Below are 10,633 nucleotides of genomic sequence, written 5' to 3'. Positions count from 1 at the left end.
AAGTTTTTATATTAACAAGGTTGCATTTTGTTTGCTGACAATAAAACAGACACAACTTTACATTTTGTTGACAGTGTTTATCTTGGAAATTCCCGTTCTATAAATAGTGTTAGATCAGAACAGTTGAGAAAAGTAGATCCGGCTAAAATTTTATTGATGCAGGTATCAAAGAAATTTTTCGACCAATCAGAAGCGCCGATATCTCATCAAACGAATAAATATTAAATGATACAGCGTTCAACGCTTGTGACGTCATAATAAAACTCATCATTTAAACTTTTGAGTACCCAGTGAAGGTTTGTGCATTTAATGATCACAGAATTTGATGGAAAAACACAGTAGAATGTAAATTATATTAAGGAATTAAGAAATGAAGATAATAATTTTTCTATTGATCGACGTATCAAAGAAAAAATTGACCGGAAAACTTCATCAATGCGCGTAGCGCATTGATGAAAAAGTTTTCCGGTCAATTTTTTCTTTGATACGTCGATCAATAGAAAAATTATTATCTTCATTTCTTATCATTTAATAAAACATTTTCAAATAAAAAAAAATGTGAAGTGTCATTGATCAAAAATGTAAATAATGTAAATGAAGCGGCGCGTATGAATACAAAACAACAAAAGCAACAATATTCAAAATGGATGCACCTTCGGCTGATGCAGAGCTACTGAGTTGAATTAATGGATTAAACACAAATAATGGGTTAAAATCTGAACCGGCTGAATTGAAAACAAAAGGAAAATACATGCGATAGCTTGTGATATTATTCACTGTGCTGAAATTCGTAATAAAACTAGTTATCATGTGAGATCGCTGGAATATGCAACTTGACATAACCATCCAAGGAGAGGCGATCGTGGATGAAAATAGTTGATATGTCGACAAAGAATAGTATGTATAAGCGACTTTTGTAAACGTTGTGGTAACTAACTAGCCAGTGATGTACTTAAATGGGATATCTGCCGCTTGGAATGCGCCGAAGGAGTTGATGCTTTACTCATAGCTTTTCTTTACGACGCTTATTCTGATGACCGATCATGTACGTGTGTAAATTTTAAAATTATAGTTACCAAATTTGAACAGCAGTGTTACCGTGAAAGTTTATAGGCCTATAAGTTCGTTATAATAATATTCCTGGAAAAGGAACAGCCAGCCTCGCTGTAAATGTTGATTGATCTCAAGCAGACGAAATCGTGAGAAGACGCTTAATTTTCTATTTCGTGAATCAAATAATGTGTTTAATTTATTTTTGAAGGTTAAACTTTCAAGTATTTATATTTACAAGATTGCATTTTGTTTGCTGACAATAAAACAGACACAACTTTACATTTTGTTGACAGTGTTTATCTTGGAAATTCCCGTTCTATAAATAGTGTTAGATCAGAACAGTTGAGAAAAGTAGATCCGGCAAAAATTTTATTGATGCAGGTATCAAAGAAATTTTTCAACCAATCAAAAGCGCCGATATCTCATCAAACGAATAAATATTAAATGATTAAGGAATCATTCTTTGTGTATTTTGAGGAGATAATTTGGTCGGGGCGTGATCAAATTCAATAAAGCCCCTTGTGATGTTGCAGTTTACAGCGTTCAACGTGTGTGACGTCATAATAAAACTCATCATTTTAACCTTCGAGTACCCAGTGAAAAGTTTGTGCATTTGGAGGCATTTAAAGATCACAGAATTTAATAAAAACAACACAGTAGAATGTAAATTATATTAAGGAATAAGGAATGATTCCTTGTGTATTATGAGGGGATAATTTTGGTCAGGGCGTGATCAAATCTAATAGAGTCCGAAGGGTTTTATGATAGATTTGATAACGCCCCGACCGAAATTATCACCTCATAATATTCAAAGAATGATTCCTTATTTCTTATATTTATATAAGTTTAAGCCATTGTACGATTAGCAAATCCCGCTGGCGCCCCAATTATATGCAATTTGAAGTTATGGGTTTTATAGTACAAAATCGATGCGTACTGTTATCACAGGCAAAGACAATGGAAAACGTAAATATATATAAATCAGGTGATTAATGATCCCGTTTTAAATACTCGTCCTTTATCCTTTAAAGTCCTTTATCACAGGGAATTCATATTTCTATTTAGAAAGATTTCCGCGCTTATTGCAAACATGCTAACATGTGCGTTAAAAATGTTGTTGGTTGTGCAGCTCATAAAAGTGCAAATAAAAGTAACTTATTCTACGACCAACGTCTTTGGAAAAGAAAAGTAAGCTATGATTAATTTATTACATTCAGTGTTTTGCTTAGACTGATGATTTAGAAATACTTTTCAAACTTTTAGAATGGTGTCAATCTTTTAAAGAATTAGGTTAAAACTGTTAACTTGCAGTGAACGTTTGTTAAATAAAATGAAATTTTTAAAGGGGAAGGAAACTAAAAATATGCTGTACAATAAATCAATTAATTTTCCTCTCCTATAATTGTAAATCGTATTTATTTTCATTAAAAACCCCGGAACAATCAATAAATCAAGAAAATCGATCGCTTAAAAATTAATTTTCCGCCGCCACGGGGGCTGCCACTGAACTTTAATCTATGACGTCACACCATCTATTCTGGTTTGTCTTATCAACATAACATCAGTATTAGTAAATCGTGATATTCGCTGTAAATGCCAAGTTCTGGAAAATTTGAAATGATATTGATTTGAGACCGTTCTTTTACCTTTGACTTTCCACTAAATTACAAACTAACGTCATATGGAGCATGTTCGTTGAAATCTAAAAGCGGAGGTTAGTGTCGGAGAAACCTCCGCGTAAATGTGAAAATTGTCAACAGATGCCAAGTATCATCGAAAATGTCTGCCGTCGTTATTTCGACATGGTAATTCCGACTTTAAAGAATGAATTTTAAACATCCCAATTACAATTATAACATTTATTCAGTTAGCGAAGAACTTGACTTTGAATGATAGCAGATTAGCAGCTGTCATTTACTTATAAAAATGCATATATTGATACATGTATTTATTCTTAAGATTGACGTGTGAACTGAAACATTATCAATTTTGTTTAGTCGATTATTTGAGTAACAGAAAGGCATAAACCAGCGTTAATTATATTCAGAGCACTGTGTACATTCATTTGTATATGTAACCCAAACCGGAATAGATGGTGTGACGTCAAAATAATTATTTATTATTTGGGTTTTTCATACAAAAGAGTTCTACATCATGTCAGCCTCCAGTAAATACGATTTCTCCATTTTCAAACGTTCATTAAAGCTTAATTACGTATTTTATTTTCAAAACAGCATGACCACATGTGATAATTTACACCACTTAATTAAAATAAATAAATTATGTTTTTGACTTTCCTTCCCCTTTAAGATAAAAAAAATATCATTTCCGTGGGAGTATTAAACACTGTACAGAATGTTATAATGACGATAGAATATGTAAAGATGCATCCTGTTTGATTGACATTGTTTTTTTAAATTATCAAATTCATTACACGAAAAATATAGGCTATGAATATGTTTCTGCAATCTATTGTATAATAGAATGTTTCGGAGCCGCTGGACCTGACTGTTTAATGCCGTGCAATAATAACTACTTTGGATATCAGTGTTAACACTCGTGTGATTGTCAAAAGCATGAGATCTGCAAGAAATATTTCGGTTGTCTGGCGATTAGTAAGTTACGATTTAAAGTGGCATATATTTATTGGTGGATTTCTATTCCACTACAGAGATCACAGTGTCCATGTTCTTCAAGTTTCATATATAAACAAAATATGAGTTTAAAAGTGTATGTATATAAAGTTTATATAAAATATCAATTGTTGGCGGTGTTAGTAAAAGGAATTAATCTAGTTACAAAAGAACGCGTGGTTAAAACTTTTTAATGTTTGCTCATTGTCATACTATGTAACTTTTCAAAATAGCTATGATATACTGATTTAACAATAGCAACAGAATATCAAAAACTTCTTCTGTAAAAATGATATTTTATTTCATAAAATTTAGATTCAAACACATGTTACCGGTTCTCTTCATGTACATATAGTTTGCTTTTATTTTGGCCGACTGCCATGAAAATAAATCACGTGATGTCTGATCATTTAAAATAATAAATGCTCAGATATAAACACAAGGAAAAAAGTTTTTCGTTGCAGAAAGATCATTGGCTTCAATGCGAAAATGCGAAAATACGCGTTAACAACTATGTTGGTTGTGCAGTACATGCAAGTACAAAGTAACGGCACTAATTCTACGAATAATACCTGCAAAGGAGAGTAAGTAATGTTCGAATTATTTCATAAGTTTTACTAAGTCAGATTTTGATAGATTATTATTTCAAATCTTAAAAATGACTTGCGTTCTTTTAAAGGCTTTGGTTAAAAATGTGTTTCCTATGGAAATAGTTAACTACATGTATTCTCTACGAGCTTTTGCGTAATAACATTTAAAAATAAAAATTATTACAGTGAAAGTATTAAATGCTGCACAGGATATTATAGACACGAGGGGATATGTGAAGGTATGTTTAATGTTTCGTAAAAATAAATTTTCTTGTACATAAATGTGTAACTGAAGAAATCCATGTATTTTGTGTAATGTTTTTTCTTATATAGAATGTTTTGGAGCCCATGGGTTTAACTGTTCAGAGCCATGCACCGATGATTATTTTGGATATCAATGTAAAAATCAATGTAACTGTCAGAATCACGAAATCTGCAATAAATACTTCGGTTGTCAAACAATTAGTGAGTTCCTTTAAAAACTTTCTTACCAGAGTTTCATGTACTTTAAAGATATGTAATGAGTTGTTCATGAATAAACATGGATGCATCAATTTTTTTTATTCATGAACAAATAATTAATTTTATCATTAGTTCATGAACACAAAATTAAAAAAAAAAGGCTCTATGACTCAGCAACAAGAGAAATTTTTAAGATTTAACGTAGCGAGATTTATTTGCATGCATTTCATATTTTGTCTTTTCGTATTTCTAGTTGTTCTTGCGGGAAGGTAATATTTACACCCGGTTTACAAGTAACAAGCCGCTGAATTTTTAAATTATCCCACCCATGACGAATTCGATTATTTCGTCTACGAGATCGTTGCCCTTATCACCTAAAACAACTGTGTAAGATGTTCTTAATTTCACAAAAACAGAAATTCAGAATTCTCTAAGGTTAAATCACTTGAAAATTAATGGTAGCAAACTGACACTTGCCCAGCGTGTTGATGACAGTATACACTCGCGATGCGACCAAAATAACTCTACTGATCAACCTGTCGCTGAAGAACATGTTGTTGTACCCCCGTTCTTATGTGCCGACAACGTTCCTAACATATCGGACTTAAAATCTGGTTGGTCTGGAAAGTCTTGCAGTTATCCCAAGGTGACCATCAATGACATTGAGAAATACCTCCTTTACAGTAGCCACAGGACGGAGGATTCTTGTAAGATGCAGTGTTACTGGCAGTATATTCGGGGACTCAACTAGGAAGGTTATATCCACAAAATTATGATCAACGAAATAAGTGACACTTGCCAGGGTCCACCGCCATAAAACTTTGAGAATTCTCAAAAAAATTCTCAACTCAAGTCTTGAGAATTACTCAGCTAAGAATATTCTCAAAACCACCGCCATAAAGCTACTTGAGAATATTCTTAGCTGAGTAATTCTCAAGACTTGAGTTGAGAATTTTTTCAAATTTATGTTCTCGCGAGACGGTATTCGCGGATTTTTTCAACGCATGAAGCGGCCCCATGGAACTCTCTAGTGTTGAAAAAGCAATAAAACGCATTGGACAACGTGTAAACAAAACGTAAGTATACCCTCTTATCGTCTGCTTTTTCATTTAAAAAAACAAAAATGGACGACAAAGCAATTACGGGTAAACGCCGATCTCAGAATTGGCAAGATGACGAGGAAGTGATGTTGATTGAGGAAGTTAAAACAAGATCGGGGGCATTGTTCGGCTTGATGAAAGGGAGCGGGGCCAACGGAAAGCTAAAAGTAACGCGAGAAAGGGAATGGCAACTGATTGCCGATAAATTGAATTCGTTAGTATGAAATTTTGCCGGAAAACTATACTCGTTTGTATAAAATTTAGAATATATAGTTGACAAATTCGTATCGGTTTACAAGAACATCGTCGAAGTGATTCTTCTTTGCCCGTATACACACAATTAACTGAATAAATTTATACAAGAAACGTTTTACGAAATATACACTGAGGTGCTTAAAAGAAAGACAAACTAATTATGAGAAAAAAGGATAGATGCATTGGTTATCAGAAGAAAAAAACCCACCGCAACTGACTGATCTATTTTTATCTCTGCTTTGTGGACACTAATAAAGGGGTGGATCATGTATTTCTTGAATATTGTAGACTATACAACACCAAAAGGAGGACCTGGGAGGAGGTTAAGAAAAAATATTATAATGTCAAATCAAGAAGTAAGTATGAATTCATTTTAATTTAAAAGAGTAGGATCTGTATGAATATGGATTCATAACAAATAATTAAATGATTATATGAAATATTGCCAAATTTTACTTGATATGATCTAATTTATTGAGAGCATAACTATTTTTTTTTCAAACATTTGTTGTCACCAGGAACAGGAAATTCTTAACAATTAAGAGCATCACTTAATAAAACATTTTTTAAATGGTTGATGATTTGAAGAAAAAATAGTTAATATGTTCTAATGCGACACAAATTTGACACTTCATTTTTCTTTTTCTTTTTGGGGTGGGGAGTATTTTTTTAGCATAAGTTTTAAATGCATATAAATTATATACAAGTATCATGGTCAGAATACAATTTAATTGAAACTAGACCTTTGTTTATATATAACAGGCATGGACACGATTACTTAAAAAAGTAATTGATTTATAATCGATCACTTCGGGGAATTTTGTAAAATCGATTATTTATTGATTACACTGAGACTCATTTTTGTCCAGTAGTCGATTACTTTATAACATGTAATCGATTATTAATAGAATACTTTAGAAAAATTTTTATTAAAATGCGCATGGTACCTGTTCTGAACATATCATATAAAAACTCTTCAAGTTAATTTGGTTTTAGAGTTAAAGGGGTATTTTCATTATGAATGATATGAAAATTTGAGACTTCATATTTCAATCTTCATAAAATAACATTTTATAATTATGGGAACACCAAGAATACCTTGTGTTCCAAAAACATTTTCCAATTATAAAGAAAAGAATAATAGATGTTCAATGTCAGGAATTGTATGCTGTTATCAATAACTCTCCAAAATGTTATATTTTTTCACATTTGATAGATAATTTTTGCATGCAGTCTTATTTACTCAAACCTATACCTAAGAAATTTAGAAGATGTATTACAAAGTATAGATTAGAATCTCATTCATTAGCAGTTGAGTCTGGAAGGTATAAAAACATTGCCAGAAATGAAAGAAAATGTATTTTTTGTAATCACAACGACATTGAAGATGTTTTTCACTTTGTGTTAAAATGCCCACTTTACAATTCACTAAGATCAAGATACATTATACAAATATTGACTGGGGTTGAGGGCAACATTGATTATATTAGCCCCCGAGGGATGAAATATTGCCCGACGCGAAGTGGAGGGCAATATTTTCGTCCCAAGGGGGCTAATGTAATCAATGTTGCCCGAAAACACAGTCAACATTTGTTTTGTTATATGAAGAAACAAACCAAAATTTAAGAAAGTAATTGAAAACTGATCGCTGTAATTTTCTCAGCTCAACAAAGAACTTACGAATTCAATTTTGTCGAAGTTCATTTCCAAAATATCCTCTGCATCAAACGGTCACTGGTGATATTCCGCCGACCGTAAGAATTAACATACAGATGTTCTACCTGATTTTACTTCACAGCAATTCGCAAATCCTTATATCCGTTATGATAGCAAACCGTCGCATTGCGCGTCCGTTATTTACTGACTCTCTATTATGACGTCACCTTGTTTTGGAGTCGCGAAGAATTATTTACGTCATCGTTTACGAATCCACAAATCAGAGGCGAATGTTTGAAATAGAGGGAATGTTCTCTAGATATTATTCCTAGCCGGTCAATATCAAAAAAATATTGACCGGTCAATATTTTTCGGACGAGCTAATATTACAATTATTGACTATTCGTCTATATAGAGTTATATAGTGAGAATATACTACTGAATATAACAATAAGAATTATTATGTTAAAAAACCATCTGTGTTCAAACTTGTTCAGTTATTAAGTTCAAACAATACCAAAGAGTTATGTAACCTTGGTAAATATCTTCACTATGCAACTATGTTCAGAAATTCATTGCTCTAGTTAAAACTATACAATTTTTTTTTCTATTACAATTGGTAAATCATAATTTTAGTATTATATATATTTATTGTATCTCACAATATCTTATATGATGTGAACATATATGAAAGCTGTATGTTGTTCTCCATAGCGAGAGTGCACGCTCTGCAGAGACTCTGAAGCCTACTGGCTTCGCATTTTGCGTGCCTCGCATATGTTTATAAATGTTATTATGTTTAATGCAGATGAGCTTATTGTTCAAAGTTGAAATAAATAATAATAATTTCTACTGCTTATTCAAATGTCAAATTATAAGCAATTATATATATATTAGAGCTCTGTCATGTAAACAAGTTTTTTTTCCTGGACGTTTACGAGTTTAGATGAAATCTTGACCTTGCACCTTTAGCCATATTTGGTTGTTATTGGTAATACGAGAATTGAATCTCTCTCTCTCTCTCTCTCTCTCTCTCTCTCTCTCTCTCTCTCTCTCTCTGTCTCTCTCTCTAATAATTGTCAGTAGCTTAGTGGTTTTTCGGAGCCACACTATGTTAAATAATAAAAAAAAAAATCTGCAAAGAAGTGTGAAACATGGAGTAAACTGATTATCTGATTATGTACTCAATGACATGTGAACCAACATTTATATTTTAAGTGAAAGTGGAAAATCATAAAAATGAATATAAACAATTTTATTCGATGAATTGTATTATAAACAACACTTGATGAGTATTTTTTAATACAATAAGTGCTTCACAATATGTTTATGTAAAGAGTAATCGTAAGAAATCAAAAAAGTAATTATAATTACACTGAACGTTTTAGCTGTAATCGATTAAATTACGATTACAAGTAATCGAAAATCTCTTCGATTACAGATTACTGTCGATTACTTGAAAAAGAGTAATCATTACAATCGAATACGATTACTCGATTACCCCATGCCTGTATATAAGGCAACATATAAATTACATATTATATATGAAGAGCAAGATGAAGGTCTAAATTTATAATTAAAATGCATGGAAAAGATAAATGAGTTGTTTTAAAAGAGGCATTTATGATTGGTATCAGATTGTTGGTTTATACTGATTATAGACAAATTATATTACATTCATATTTTTTAGTAGTTTTTACTTTATACTATATATTGTCATAGGCAAAGAAAAGCTGGATGGAGTTAAACGCCCAAAAACTGGTGGTGGTCCCCCTCTCCCCCCTCTCACACAAGGAGAGGAGACATTTCTGCGTCTTGCAGATGGAGAGCCACATCTCTCTGGTCTACAGGGGGTATTGATACAGATGGTGATTTGCAATTTGATTATTATTTAAAATTTTTAATTCTTCAAAAAAGAAGAAGTGGAAAACCAATCAACCTTGATTGTTATATCAGATGAAATCATTTTAAATGTTAAAGATTTATGACTTGTTAACTTGCTATGGTAGTTTCCATTGACTACTGTATATTCTCTTATTGGAAGCATTTAATTATTTCTTAGCTCCAAGCATGTCTTCAGTTTCTCAGACAGTTGACCCTGCAGGTGACCACCTCGAACAAGGTACAATTTAATACCTTTAGTTAACTTTCTCAATTATAAAATTAACATCAAACCATTTAAAGTTTTTTTTATGAATGGTCAACAATGAGATAGATTTCATTTGAAAAAAAAACTTTTAAAAGATTACACTAGTCTTAGTTTGTATATACATGTGTATCGATTATAGCTGCAGAACTGTAGGCTAGCTCTGAGGAAAATTTGGTTTGATGGTCAGTCAACCCGAATTTTCTGTGGAGCTACAGTTCTGCAGCTAATTATGTGCTCAATAATGTCAATATTAAGGAAAAAAGGATGTTACAACTTTTTAGCTCTTTCATTTTTTTAACTCACCTGAGCTGTAAGCTCAAGAGAGCTTTTCTGATCACTTTTTAGCTCACCGAGACGAAGTCGGGGGGAGCTTATGCTATACCCTCGGCGTCGGCGTCGGCGTCGGCGTCCGGACCTGGTTAAAGTTTTTGTTGCAGGTCCTGTATCTAACTTATTACTTGTCCTATCTTCACCAAACTTGCATGAATGATGCATCTGGACCTACTAATGGACTTGAGAGACTTGGATGCTGAATCTCAATTTCAATCTGAATTTCAGATGCTGGAGGAGGTTAAGGTGTTTGGAGCAGGTTAAAGTTTTTGTTGCAGGTGCCCTTTGATAGCCATTTCTAAGTTACTACTGGTCCAAACTTCACCAAACTTGCATAGATGGTGTGTCTTATGATACTGATGCACCTGACAGGCTTGAATGCTGAATCTGAGCCATAGGTTTCGG

General features: G+C 32.6%; 2 pseudogenes; both read left to right on the top strand.

Annotated features, from left to right (window-relative positions):
• The first annotated feature begins 5,023 nt into the window (after positions 1-5,023).
• Positions 5,024-5,555, top strand: LOC128192636 (uncharacterized; annotated as a pseudogene).
• A 306-nt stretch (positions 5,556-5,861) lies between these two features.
• Positions 5,862-9,895, top strand: LOC128164048 (uncharacterized; annotated as a pseudogene).
• The last annotated feature ends 738 nt before the right edge of the window (positions 9,896-10,633 follow it).

Source organism: Crassostrea angulata, chromosome 1 (assembly GCF_025612915.1).
Source record: "Crassostrea angulata isolate pt1a10 chromosome 1, ASM2561291v2, whole genome shotgun sequence".
NCBI classification, from domain to species: domain Eukaryota; kingdom Metazoa; phylum Mollusca; class Bivalvia; order Ostreida; family Ostreidae; genus Magallana; species Magallana angulata.
The sequence above is the reverse complement of the archived record's forward strand: the minus strand, read 5'-3'. Positions and strand labels throughout refer to the sequence as shown.